At 39.5% G+C, this 15,481-nt stretch overlaps 1 protein-coding gene across 1 annotated transcript in view; it reads right to left on the reverse strand.

The window, feature by feature from the left end:
* thsd7ab (thrombospondin, type I, domain containing 7Ab) overlaps nt 1–15,481 on the reverse strand; it is a 147,893-nt gene that overhangs the window by 117,348 nt on the left and 15,064 nt on the right. The gene's annotated exons all lie outside the window — the stretch shown is intronic.

A 15,481-nucleotide genomic window follows, 5' to 3' on the forward strand; every position in this document is an offset into this window, starting at 1 on the left:
ATACTTTTGTTTCATCCTTGTTTTTGTTTTTTTCCTTTTGTTTATTTAAATCTTGCCAAAACTGAGTATAAACTGAATAAATGTAACTTCACTTAGCTTCTTCACATGAGTAAAACAGGTAATACGTAGCAATCAGATGCTCCATTTGCATTATAGAAATATAAAAAAAAAGATAGCTCTGTAATCTCACAGACTCTGCACACCTGTACATTTAACATTTAAATATACTTACTAAGCAAACTAGACGACAGATGTCTTCGCTTGCGGCAGAAATTGAACCATCCTCGTCCTCTCCTCACCTGATCTGTGTAATGTATTCACTCAGGAGGCTAAGGTCAGGTAGAGGTAGCTGCTCCTCCCTTGGGTTATTCCTTTATAATGACTTTTTTTTTTTTTTTTTCTCAGGCAGGACGGTTCATACAGAGTTAACTGTGCTTTGTTGAGAGGAGTTTTCTGCTGCTTTTGCTTGGCAGAGTAATGAGACATTTCCAACCATCTCAGCTACCAAATTGACAGCATCACTGACTGGTGGTCTACTGGGAGATCTTGTTAGGATGTTGAGCTATAATTGCACAATATGTTGGCAGTGGGGACATTAAGAGAAAGGGCAGACAGGATACATTTTAGCATCTTGTGGCTGAGTTTCCAGTATATCTGTTATCTGCTGCAAATGGCTAAACATATGACTATTTATATTTTGTCATATTACGGACATTTAAATGCTTTAACCCTTTACATACTGTTCATTCATACTGACTCATAATTAGTCTCTAATTCACATTCATAAATTCCCCCATCAGTCATTAATAAATGTTTAGTTAATCTTATGAAGGGAAAAAAGACATTCACAGTCACTACTTTGGTTCAGGAAAACATTTTATAGAATATGATGTACACAGAAACATGCTTGAATGCTTAATAAACACAGATCAAACTTGTGAAGTTTCATATTTTTTTAAAAGTCCAGTTTTGTATACTGTGGGTCACATTAGGAAAAATCGGCATGAAATAAATATGTATTGGGAGTTTTTACAGCTCTCAAATGTAGAAATGGGTCAAATTTGACAATGAACAGTATGTAAGGGTCATAGAAGCAAACACAACTCCTGCCTTTGATACCTTTAAATAATAGTTTCCTTTTATTTGTCTTTGTCTTAGCTCATATCAAATTATGAAACATCTGTGGGACAAACGATTGATTACTATGAAACCTGTCAGGTACCCTCGCTCCCCCCCTCCCCTCCTACGGGTTGTGTGAAGACTCCCTGAGCCATGAATAGATCTAAAGACTGACAGCTGCCTCTCCCATAGGACACCAACCTCTTGCTTGTGCTAATTTGTGCCAATTCCTACGCATGTGGAGGTGTGAGCATATAATACCAGCGCGGTTTGGGCATACTTGTCAGAATCAGTCAGTCTGCCTTGATTGAGTGAAAAGAATAGGTTTCAGCTGCTGTTCGTACGCTTCCGTGTTTACTATGGATGTACATTATATCATGTTTAACACAGGGCTCAGTATAGAAGCCTTTGTTGTGATGCTCATTTATGCATACAAATACTTTGTGTAAGACGCTCTTAAAGAATACAATAGTGCATTCTCAGCGGGGGGGGGGGGGGGGGGGGGGGGGGGGGGTCTTACATATATAAAGAAATGACACACAACCAACACAGTGTCAACTGTACAATGAAGAAAAACTTGAATAATTCATGGGAGTTACTGTGCGCACCGTGTGTGCCAAGGAATAGGAGCGATACTCCCACCCGTGGCATCCCCTACGAGATAAAAGCAGCGCAGGGTGTGGAGCGTTGACGTTATTGTCTCCCCTCTCACAGAAGTGGTGAGTAACTGTCAAACTGTGGAGGCAGATGAAGGCCTTCTTCTCTTAGACGGATCCTGCACGGACCTGAACGATTATGCCAGATGAAGGCAGATCCGACAATCCCCTCGATGAATATTAGCGTTCGGCGGGAAGCCTTCTCTGAGTTCATTTAAGGAGCTGTGCCCTTGCTCACTACATTTCAGGTGTTTGTAGCTAGTAAGCTTTCTATAGCGAGGCGATTTCTGTTTTTTTACCCATCATTGTACTAAGGCTGAAAACAGCTTAATGGCAGGCAGGTGGCCAGAGCTCAGTGGATGTTAGTTCCGCATGACACCGGACTGACAAGTGGCGTTGCACCTAATCAAATCAAAGAGGTAGAAATAAACACAGGGGGAAAGATGCCACCTGGGCGCCACAGAAATAGCCAGGGTGTCGAGTGGAAGTGATGAAGCGGTAATCTCACTCTCAAGCCTTTTCCATCCGGAGTATGAAGCCCAGATCCCCAGTCTCTTCTGCCCCTCTGCACCGTCCACACACACACACACACACACACACACACACACACACACACACACACACACACACACACACCCTCCTCACTTGTTAATTGGCTAGATAGGGGGAGATTATAGAGCCCCTGGGAGATGGTTGCTAGGATATTGATGGCAGTCACAGGACGGACATGGGTCTGGACATTTCTCTCACATCTCTTTGGTGTAAAGGTCTTTCCCATTAGATTTCCTGAAAGACATCGATGGGTGTTTCATTGTATTTTCTGTTCAGCTGCTCTGAATTTGTCAAAGGTGTCAAGACATTGTTAAATATCACTTATATGTCAAACACCAATAGTAACAAGTAACTGATAAAGCACATAAATGCAGTATCAACAGAAACACTTCAATATACAAGTAAAAAAAAAAGAAAAAAGGCTCTGACTTTTAGTCCACCGTGAATTATCATATTTCTCTAAAGAGGAGATTTTCTAAAAAGCTCCCCAAAGACATAATTTACTCAGGGTAACGGACTGACCAGAGGGCAAATCAATAACAGCAAGAGAACGTTTGTACACTTCAGCAGAAGCATAAATCTCTGTCCAACAACGTGAAGTGCCAATGCGCAGTTACACAGCAGCAGATTTAGTGAGCCTTCGGAGCTACTCGACTGTATGAGTGGTGGGGAGGCTGCCATCGCTTCCATATGGCCGATACAGCCATGTGCTCGGACACATATGTTTGCTGTAAGCTATGGCAGAATGGAGAGGCGGTAAATATGTTCATCTTTTACTAATGTTTACTACGAGCACAAAACCAGAAGCTTTTAGCTTTTAAACAGGTGTAAAAGGTCTTCCAACAAATAAACAGATTCGGGGCATTTAAATAGTGAGAAAACAAGTTTAAAAAAAGGCCTAAAATGAATGCGGTACATGCAAATATGCAACACATTTTAAGATTAAAACTTGCCCTCTGGAGATAGTTTGCTCCCCTGTTAATTTATGTGCTTAATTTGTGCAGTTATAAACTTTTTTTTGCATTCAAGTAACTTCAAATCTGTTAATATGTTGGAAGGTAGGTGCCATATGTATGATTTCATTGTCTCATACCAGAAACTGGTAGACTGTAATATATAAGGATTGCTGCATGACATCTTTGTTACCAAGTTACTGAGATTTCTGGCTTTCAAAACTCACTTTCCAGCCTGTACTGTGTTTTAGAGCAAGAGCTTCTCAGAGAAATTGGAGCTGTAAGTCATTTTCAAAGCCCTGCTCACACTGCCAACAGTTCATTGTTGGAGCTTGGTGCCGTGAACAAGCCTCCAGAAATACAAGACAAGTCATTCAAATAAAGAAGTAGGTTATTTTCACACCTGTGTTTTTCATGGTTAATATGTTACAATTTTTAAATATATTGTTTGTGTTAATCATCATTTGCAAACATGAAAAGGTCACAGGATGTTTGGATATTATGTATTTTAAATACAACTTGGCCTCAGAAAAGAAAATAACTACAGTATGATTGCAGGAAGCAAGCACATCTATCAAAGTACTGTACTGTGAATGTGATAACTATCTCTCAAGGGACTCGCAAAACTATTTTCTGCTCCCTTTAAACTTTTGATTTTATCACAAAAAAACATTTCAAGCCCAAACTGGCTCCTCGTCAGCTAAAAAGGAGTCAATTAAAATCCGGTGTCTACAACTGAAGTGCACAGCTCCACCCTTGTCTCAAAATACAGTGATAAACAGTAGTACCTCACAAATAAAAAAATAACAAATATATTGAAAATGATATTCCATGTGTCAAGGAATAAAGTCTAAAATAAGATTACAATAAGGAAAAAGGAATCAAGTCTGAAAACAGGTTAAAAGTTAATTTTACAGAGCTGCTGCTGTTCATTTCACCCTCAATTCTTGTTAATACGGAGAAATTTAAGTGACAAGATATGATGCCATGCACTTCAAATCCACCACATTTGTTTAAAAGCACCTATATATTAACCATCTTACTCACTGGGAATTGCTATACCTGTACAGTACATGCATTTCATCATACTGTATAGCTCTCGTCAGATCTTCCTTACTTACACCCTGTTTTCTCAGTCAGTCAGATAACAAGAAGTGACATCACAAGGAATATCATTATGTATAAATGAGCTACCCGCCGCCTCAGTTTCCTCCATAAATTAGCAAGAGAAAAAGAACAAAGCTTTCAAGGAACAAGCAACAAGATATATTTAAATCCTTTGCCACTCGGTGCAGTGTGAGTGAGGAGGAGAGCTAATGGACAGCTTCATAGTGAGCCGTGAGAAGAATATCACTGCCGGATAGATCAGGTAGAGCAGGAGGTCCAAGGTGAGACTGAACACACACACACTCCCACGTACCACACGCACACACACACACACACACACGCCAAGTGCTATGATCGCATTAGGGGGTGTGAGCTGTAAAAAAAAAAAAAAAAAAAAAAAAGAAAAGAAGAAGAAGAAGAAAAAACTGCCACCCTCCATCTGAAGGCGCTGAGATAAATGAGCACACAACTCTCTCTGTTTCTGCACGTTTGATTTCACTGCTGTGCCGCTCCAGGTAAACATGAGAGGAGAGAGAGAGAGGAGAGATGATGCCACTGAGCATACAAACACACATACATATACACACACACACACAGACACACACAAGGGCAGAAAGGAGCTAGGAGCACGTGTATTTCCCACAATTTACACACACAGACACGCACATATACACTACTGTGAAATATTAATATTTCAGTATACTACTACTACTACTACTACTACTACTACTTTCCATTTTTTCCACTTTAAAATCGGTACAATATCAGTATCACACTCAAGTATATTATAAATTCTTATATATTATATATATTGTTGTTTAATTGCCTATTATTTATTGTTCTTTATTGAAACTCTATTTTTGCTGCTGTAACACTAAATGTCCTCATAGTTTGGACTAATAAAGGATTGTTTCCAATTGTTCTTATTGCTTATTTACTTACTTATTATTTATTGTTCTTTATTCTTTAAACGGACTGTACTTATATAGCGCTTTTCTAGTATTTTGACCACTCAACGCACGTTTACACTACATGTCACATTCACCCATTCAGGCACACATTGATACACTGATGAGAGGGGCTACCACGCAGGGTGCCAACCTGCTCATCAGTAGGAAAACTAAGCATTCATACACATTCAGATACCATTGGCGCAGCCATTGGGAGCAATTTGGGTTTAAGTATCTTCCCCAAGTACACATCGACACATGGACTGGAGGAGCCGGGAATCGAACTTCCGATCTTCCAATTAGTGGACGACTGCTCTGCCTCTTGAGCCACAGCCGATGCTTTTTCTATTTTTTCTGCTGTAACACTGTAAATTTCCCATCGTGGGACTAATAAAGGATTATCTTATCTTATATTTTCTTTCGTGTGCACACACTCCAACATCTATCCAAAGATGAGTTGGTTTGTATTGAGATTTTCTCTGATATTTTATTTCCTTACACGCCTCCAAATCTTTGAGAAAACAATCAAGGGGATGAAAAAAAACAAAAAAAACCACTTGAACCTGTTATGTATTTGTAGCTTGACACACCATCATCATCAATAAACACATGAATCTCTTCTGCTCCTGTTCCTGTTTGTCGTCAATCCTCAGATGGGGCGACAGCAGAGCGATCAAACAATTTCTCTTCTTCAGTCCGTGTAAAGTGGAGACAACACAATCGGATTAAACACATACGAGATAATAGCTTCTCTGTAACTGTGATTGAACAAGCCGCCCCGGGGGGCCAATCGATTCTCTCGACTCGAACCGGGGAAAAAAAGAAGGCTACAGAATGCGCCGTCGACTCATCTGACCAAACACCTTCCCCGCTATTCCTCGATTCCAGTTGGTAACATCTGGATTGTAATACAGTGGAGGTTTAATCAGGGGCAAGCATCGGGACAGGAGGAGAGAGTGTGCTGAATCCATTAAATATGGATTAGAGTGGTAATCGCCGGAGAGTGGGACAGGAGGGCAGAGGAGTGTGGGAGTACTGCCAGGTGGGTGAGCTGGTGTGACATGAACCACAACAGGGGAAAAAAGAGAGAGAGAGAGAGAGAGGGAGAGGCAGCATGGGTGTGGTAGCACTCAACATGCAGATTCAGTGTTAGCATGTTGATGGCTTTATGCTAACTTATGGCTCCATCTGTTCCCCCGAGCAAACAAGGGAGCAAAGAAGGAGCAGCAAATGTGAATGAATGCAACATCAGAGCGCCGATAGCAGCAGCCGTGACGAGTGGGTGTTTGAGATTTGTTTGTTTGTGTCTGTATGTGTAAGCCCACGGAGGGCATTGGCTGCGACACCACTGTGCAATCTGGGAATAAATGTGGGTTAATGATGCTGTGGACCAGATGTGTCTCAGTCACATGTTGGACGCCGTGCAGATGCTGCTGAAAAAGTGAACGGCTAAACAACGGCTGCATATTTTTACACTGACTGCTTGATGTGTAATTTCTTTTTTCCCTTAAATCACAAGACTAGTAAGTAGTTCAGTGACTGTATCAGAGTGACAGTTCATTTTAAATTCAACAAGTAATACATTAGAACAGCAGCACGGAGCTACAAAGCAGGTATTTGATGTAGATTTATATCAGATTCCCACATATTGATAGTTAGTAGAATATCTGAAAATCTCTGAATAGATTTACATGAAGTTACAAGAAAATCTTTTGAGGTTTTTTCAGGATTTTGGGGGGGATAATCATGTACAAAGGGATTTTCACTGCTAGTGGACACAGAAATAACTCTTCTTTAAAAAAAAAAAAAACTCGAGGGGCTGTTTAGTGTTGGCAGGTTGTTACGAGGCGTTCACACCACGAGCAACGAATGTACAAAGTGTCCAAGGTACACTGTCACCAAGGCACTGTTCAAACGCTCGTTGACGCGGTGATGGCATGGTGGGCTTATATATTAATTTATGATTATCTTTAACTCTTACATGCTGTTCATATTATACACCCTTGCAGTAAGAATCCCTTCATAAAAAGCATCTATACCAAATTTTAAACCACAGATCTATTTATAATTTATCAATAGCAGATCTGACTGATCAATAAATGAGTGATTAAACCTTGATGAATGTTTCAGAGAGCAGAGAGAGTGTGTTTTTTAGGTTTTACACCACTTGTTTTTGGAGAAAAAACACCTACTATCACACAAAACTATGTCCTATTTTACCTAAGACATGAAAATATAACATCATTATTTAAATGTATTTTACTGAAACTGAAGCTTACAAGAACTTTATAGAACTGTGGGATTTATTGTATAACCATTAGAGCCATCAGTCTTCACTGCTATATCATAAAAAGAAATCCTCATAACTACTTATTTGAACTGAACAGTATGTAAGGATTAATAACTAGTAAACATGATTCAGTATTATTAAAAAACACACTACAGCAAGTAGCCATTGTGCATTTAATAATGTACTTTACATGCCTGGTACTCCACTACTGCCAAGCTGCTCTTTTTGTTTGTAAGTGTAACAGCAAATAATCAGTATTTCTTCCATATGTTAGATGGATTGGAACAGGAATTGTGAGGAGAGAGAGATTAACTGAAAATGGTGAAACAAAAATATGATTGGTTGATGCTTCATTGCGTCATTGGAGTCCTGAAAAGAGTTGAGGCCAGCTCAACTTTGATTTGTAACCCGTAATGCAGCGACAAGTGTCAGGCATCAATTTGTAGCTTATTTCTACTGAAAATGACTTGTAGCCTTGTTGCCAGTAGAGTTAGATGTGCCAATGAAAAATGCAAGATTGGATTGAATTGAGTTTGAAAATGAATTGGCAACTATTATGATTGCCAATTAATAATTTCAGTCCCTTAATAAGCCAAAACTCCAAACATTTCCTGATCATAGCTTCTCAGATGTGAGTATTTGCTGATTTTCTTTGTCATCTCGAATGGATTAAACCATTGAAAGTTAAAATAAATGCCAGATTAATCAATAATTGCAACTTTTGCTTGAATAATACATTCATGAATCTGAAGGTTTATCATCAAACATCAAAACCCTGCACAGCACACAAAGGCTGTAAAATCATTACAATTTTGTGGTTAAAAGAATTACATTGTTCATGTTGCAGAGTAACAAACCAGGGACATGATTGGTCAGTGCTTTTTTTTGGATGGTGTTCATCCTCTTTAGTGGAACCCACTGTGTTGTGAGGCATCTTAAAAAGTGATCTTTCAGCTATAGCTTTGAATCTAAAAGAAGAAAGAGACTTGATCCACTGTCAGTAGGTAGGGTATGTTTGCCGAATCAAGAAATCCATTTCATATTAAATTTAGCTTTGGGTGCAACAACTTTACTCACTCACATAAAATCCTCCATATTTGAGAACGTTAAAAAAAAAAAAAAAAAAAAAAACTCTGTGTTGAAAGAGAGTTTCTTTTGGATTTGGCAAAGTTTGGTTTGGCTACCAATGTGTTACGCTTCCAGCAAATTCCTCAGCAGAGTTGTATTTTGTAGACAAGACCCTTGACAGAGCGTTCTGAACTCCAAAGAGTCACTTTCAAAGGCACCCCGGTAGGTGGAGGATCAAAGTAACTCAACAGCAGCTCTGGACCATCATCTTAAACACCATGTTTTTCAGGGGAATGAAACACTGCTCTGCAATACTTCCCCCCCTACACTCAGCAATGAGACTGAGCAAGGAAATCTGAAGGAGTGATTGGATGATGTGAGCTTCTGCTTTGATAAAAGGATTTGGAGAGAACATAAAGTAAAGCTATTTTCTTGTAAAGATAAGAGGAAGACTGGGCTTTGAACTATTATTGCTCATATACTATCAGCTTATGTTGCTGTATTTACTTTAGCTTGATTCGAGATTTTAGATCCCAGACGATCATACTCGACTGGTATAAACCAGTATCGCCTCAAAGGCCAACATGGTGTCTTTGAAGGATGTTTCATGGTGGCAGCTGAACAATCAACCGGTTCATTCGACAAGCAGACTTTGACAGACATATCATGGTATACTTGGCAATATCATGGAAAAATTGAACCTGACAGATGGAAATAAATCTGAAATGAAATTGAAGAGTGCTCTTCCCTCTCATCCTTAAAACCGTGTAGGAAAAACCTGCTGCTGGTGATGTATAATCAGCGTTAATAAAGAGAGGAGCCCTGACTTGATCAATCATAGCATTTGGCGGTAGAGTACACCGAGGGAAGTCTTATTATTTCCCTCCCTTGAGCATGCTGCTCTATCCTTGGAGGCTGCATTCATTTTCACAGTGGGTCTCTGTTGTCTCTGCTGCTCTCTTCCTCTTTCACACCCATCCCATCATCTCTATTCTCTTAGGCCTTTTTTCTCCCTCTCATATTCCTCCCGTTCCTTCCACTTTCCCTTTATAAACAAAAAGTATCCCGATGGGGTCAGCACAGACGTGAGAGGCATTGGGAATCTACTCTTGACAAGCGAGAGCATTACAGTGTCAAGCACCACTAAAGGTTAATACTGTCAATTTCCATGCTACACACTAAAGCCTTTGATGATAGCCTATTTCGTTTTTATAGAGACGGTCGTGAAGCTCAGGGGGAACGGATGGCATCAGCAGGAGAGGCTTGTGTCATCTGAATCTTCCTCATCATCCTCGTGCATTTTCAGATTTGAAGAGTGATGAGCAGTGGTTTTCTATGGTTATTCAAGGCAAATTGTTATACTGGAGAATGTGAGAAAACTATTAACAGAGTTAATTAAGGTGTTGGGAGAGGTGATAATCATCCGCTCTTCTAACATGGTTTTATGTCCATTGTAAAAAAAAATGTAACCTCTCTTCACATGGACATGTTTTTCTCTTTGCCTTATGACAAGACTTCAACTTATATATCTTCTCCTCTGTTTTTAGTTTTGTATTTTGTTTTATTTGATTTCATCCGTGGCATTTATGCCGAAAGCCAAGACAGCAGCTCCACATGCAGAAAAACACTACACACAAAATAAAAATAAAAACATTTCATTCAGCAGAACAGATGCTCCCATTCAATGATTTTATCCTCTGCACTCTATGTGTATTTAGATGCATAAAAGTAACCAAACACGTCTCTCTGGATGTTGACTGAAAAAGTACAACATAATGAGGTCAAGGTGGCTGAAAGTAAAACTCCCAGAATAAACTAAAGGATGAATTGTGTCAACGTGCAAATCCTCACAATGTCATGGTGACAGCTCCGAGTTAAACGCCCAAATTAAATTAGCAAGGAAAGTCAGTGGTTTAAAATAAATCTAGCAGGTGGTTTGTTTACTGTGGATAGTTTCTATGGTTTCCCTTTATCAAGTACATTTTCAATATTCCCTTTTTCATCAAATGAGTATTTATACAGGTCAGGTGGGTGTACTGTACATACAGCAGATGTGGTTTGACACCGGTGGCTCCAGCTTATGTATAGTTTCATACTAATAGTTGACATAAAAATAATGAATGAAAATAATAATAATAATAAACCTTATTCATAGAGCACCTTTCATACAAGGCATGTAGCTCAAAGTGTTTTACAGATAAAAAATACAATAAAACAACAGCAAATAAACAGAATAAAATATTAGTAAAATTAGACAGTTTTAAAAAGAGACGTTTAAAAATGTTCACAGAGCTCACATCTCTTATAGCTTTGGGTAGACTATTCCATAATTTTGGAGCATAATAAAAGAATGCTGTGCTGCCTATTTTCTTGTGGATGTAATTTTGAATATTTCAAAACCCAGCTTGGGAAGACCTGGGATCTCCAGAAATAGATCATTAAATGACATAGTCTGTGATGTAGTCCGGTCCCAAAAAACATTCAGAGTTTTAAAAACAAGTAAAAAAACCTAAAAACCTATTCTATAAGACACTGGGAGCCAGTGACGTGTAGCTAAAACCGGAGTAATATGTTCACTTTTCCTTGTTTTTGTTAAAAGTCGAGTTGCAGTTTTCCAAGTGACTGCTTTGGTCCTCCAGTAAAAGCAGCATTGCAGTTGTCAAATCCATTAGAAATAAAATCTGTGAAATAAAAGTGTGGATAAGTTTTTCAGTGTCTGCGTGGCATAGAATGGACGTATCTTGGCAAACGCTGTTTTGCTCACTTTCTTAAAATTCAGCTGAATCGATAATAATGCCTAGACATGCTACCTCTGATAAATGATAAATGATAGGTTCAGATTTTTCAGTTCTATCTTAATTCAGCACTCATATGCCTATTGAGTACATTGAGTGACTGGTTGCTGTTATCATTCTTCCTGTCGGATCCCTAATAGTGTGACTGCAGTGTCAGAGAATGAGGATAAACTCCACAGTCCTAGTTCTGTGTGAAAATGCATTGTTACATTTAGTCGAAGCTAATATGAGTTGCGTTTGCCAAGACTGTGAGAACACAGAGAGGTTTTTGTTGTACTAAATTTGCACTAAAAAGATTGTAACTTTGAAAACTACCCACTGAAGCCTCATATAAACTTTGGCATGAAATGTAGACTGTGGATTTTGGACACAAACTTTTATAGCTGTGTGGACGGTGGGAATGATTATTGTACTCTGTGGATGTGGGCATTGTGCACCATGAAAAGACCAAAACCTACATTGAATTGTCTGTGTAGCCAAAGCCTCATATTCCTTATTCCTCTGCGTCATTGAGCTCCACTGTCCAAAAACTGTTAAAAGCCTTGAATGAGCTACTCCGTTGCAGTGAGTGGTCCTTCATTACTGCAGTTCATTTTCACCCAGTCCCTCAAAAAAAACATCCTGCAGCTGTAAATACTTCACCAAATGTGTGATAAAGGACCAGTGTGTAGAATTTAGTGGGATTTAGCAGTTAGGTTGAATTCCCCTCACCCTCCCCCTTCTCTTAAAAACATGTAGGAAAACCTATGGTGGTCACGAAACTTGCGGAAACGGGGAAAAGTGCTCTCTTGAGTCAGTGTTTAGTTTGTCCGTTTTGGGCTACTGTGGAAACATGGTAGGCTCTGTGGAAGAGGATCTGCTTCCAAGGACTCATTCTAAGGTAACGAAAACAGAACAAGTCTTATTTTCAGGTGATTACACACTAATATCAATATTATGTTCAATTTCTGCCGAGTCTGTTCTGCTAGATGCCACTAAATCCTATATACTGCACGTTTAATGCACTCCTGAACAATAGTCCAGAATAAGTACACCATTCACTCCTGTTTGTTTGTTGACAGTAACAAAATATGAATATCACAACTATAGTGGTCAAAGAAGTACTCATAGTTGCTTAAACTTAATACTTGAACTTATTTTGCTGCAAGTAGCTCTTAAAAGGAATATCGAACTCAAACATAACAGTGGACCAGCGGCCATTTTGAAGATACATTCAGTGTGAATGTTGTATCTTATACAATATAAACCTACTGTAATCCTGGTCACATTACATTTCTCTCAGCTTGTATTTCTTCAAAAGCAACTTTACATTCATAGTGCGTAATCCATCATTTGTAGGAGATATGGCTGCTACTCTGCCAGCAACTGGTAGCACAGAAAGACAATTCTTCATGGAGTCAAAATGCAGTAGCAGTAGTTTACTGAGCATCCAGTGAAAAGAAAATGGACATCTATAATACATCTTTGATAAGTGTGGACAATCTGTGAAAAACTGAAGGGAATGTAGTAATCTCCCTTTTATTCCCACTCAATTTAATTTATCCCGGGATCACACCAACACTACTACCTCTCACTCTCCCTCATCGCTCTCTGTTCATCCACTCCTCCTTCATGTCTTCCCTCATCTGGGTGAATATGGCTCAGGAGGTACAGAGCGGGTAGTCCACAAAACAGGAGGTGGGTGGTTCGATCCCCGGGGTCCTCCAGTCCACATGTTGAAGGGTCCTTGGGCAAGATACCGAACTCCATATTACTCCTGATGACTGTGCCATTGATGTGTGATGAATCAGTGTTTTTAAAGCACTTTGAGTGGCTGATGAGACTAAAGAGGCGCTCTATAAATGCAGTTATTCATCCGCAGTCGTAAACAGCAAAGCACTGCAGGGTTTTACTCACTGGAGACCCAACAGCCAACAAGAAAGGCAGTGAACATGGACAAGCAGGCTTTAATTATTTTAATCCTCTGTAAATTAACAGTGGACTAAAGGAAGATTTCATCAGAAATGAGCCTCTCTTAAATATATGAGCCTCTTTTAAATAGTGTTCAAGAGGCGTGGAGAGCTGACCCATTGCTGCTGGAGCTTCTTAAACACAGCTCCCACACTAACTCTTCCTACTGTGATTTAGATGTCTTATTGGTGGGTTGCAGTATTTTTTTTCTTTTCTTATGGAGACGAGTAAAGTAAAATACGGGAGATCAATAGAAGGGAGGGTCCACATAAAACACATGTCCATGTGATGAGTGCACACATGCCAGTTTAGATTGTCCAGACTCTGACTGGAGGGTTCACCAGCAGGCTACAACAGCAGGACTGACCTACTTTTTTCACAAACACACACACACACACACACACACACACACCAACATATCCGCCACTGTTTTATTCTTGTCTGGGAGGAAATGCAGCTGTAACAACATCTGGATCAACACGGGATGCTAAAGCTCCCAACCGATACCCAGCGTAAGTAAATCCATTCAGGGATGTCACCTCTTCCAGGCAGAGGGACCAACTTCAGCTGTTTAATGGGGAACTCTGGGATACAAACTCTCACACCTGCTCACCTAATGGCAAAGTGAAGACGGGTTCAGGCAAACACATTTCAAAGCAAACGCAGCACACTGAACTCTAGAGATGGGAAGTTTACACAAGTAGTGTATACATTTTATTTGGATGACTTCAGGGGAAATATTTGACCTTTTTGTTCTGTAGTTAGGACTTACTTTGTAGATATGGATTATACGTTTATCATTAGATCATCATAAGATATGATGTTGCTGGGTGAAACAATTGTGTTTCTCTAAATTGTCAGTTTTTCAGTAACTCTGATAAACAGCTTTGTTTCAGCTTGAGGAAAAAGAATATCAGATATTATCAGGAGAGTTTTGGAAAGAGAATTTTCCAATAATCCTTTCAATGTATATATGGTCATGTTTTAAGAAAGATGTGAAAAATCTCAAACTATCCTTTAATGTTTGATAAGATTTTATTTCTTACACTTAAATACGTTTACTTATGGATGACGTTTAAACATTTTAAATTATTAACAATTCCCACGCAAAGACTAAAATCCACAATGCATTAGTCACAAATGAAACTTGTCATTTCTAAAAAAAAAAATAAATTTAAAAGTGCACTCAAATGTAGTTAGAAAATCTCACTCAAACTGAAATGAATATTACTTTCGTTGGGACTATTTTTTAGCCATGGATGAATGCACTTTGGTGAGCTTTTACTAGTAATATTGGCAAGTGCTTCCATCAGCTGGACGGTGAGCGTGGGTTTGACTCAATATAAAACGCAGTGACTGTGTTCCTGGTAATGGAAGAACATGACACCCGATTTAAAGAGCAGAGTGGCTTGCTGATGTGTTGTTACTAAGTTTTAGCACATTTTACCACTGTGCTACTGCTTTTTTACTTAAGCAGAAGATGAGTTTTTTACTATCACTAATACTGTCCAGACCTTATTTCTGCTCTGTAACAACTGCAGTTGAATGACTTCACAAACAATTAAAAATATGAAATTAGAAAAATAATGAAAAAAAAGCAACATATTTCACAGAAACTCACTCATCATTCTCCCACAACTTATAAAAAATGGTTTTTCGACTGCTAAACAACCACGTAATTAACTGTGTGACAGTTAAATAAATTCCCATTAAATAGATGTCAAGCGTGCCACACAGGTACGGTCACAGGTAGCGGGGCCGAGACTTTGACATATACACAGTCATCACATTATCTCTGTTGCCATGACTACAGCTGTCAGCAGCTCACAGATGAGGGAGGATGGAGGGTGGGGGGGGGGGGGGGGGGGGGGGGGGGGGGGCGTGAGGCTAGAGGGGGCAGCTCCAGGTTTGACTGACAGCTGTGACAGCTATATAATCCTGTCGGTCGTGCTTTCAGAGAAACACAAACACAATATTCACTGAGGCAGGTGTGCCCGGCTGACCGAGGGCCGGGTCGGCCTGTTTGCTCTGCGGCCACTGA

Source organism: Scomber scombrus, chromosome 7 (assembly GCF_963691925.1).
Source record: "Scomber scombrus chromosome 7, fScoSco1.1, whole genome shotgun sequence".
Classification (NCBI taxonomy): Eukaryota; Metazoa; Chordata; class Actinopteri; order Scombriformes; family Scombridae; genus Scomber; species Scomber scombrus.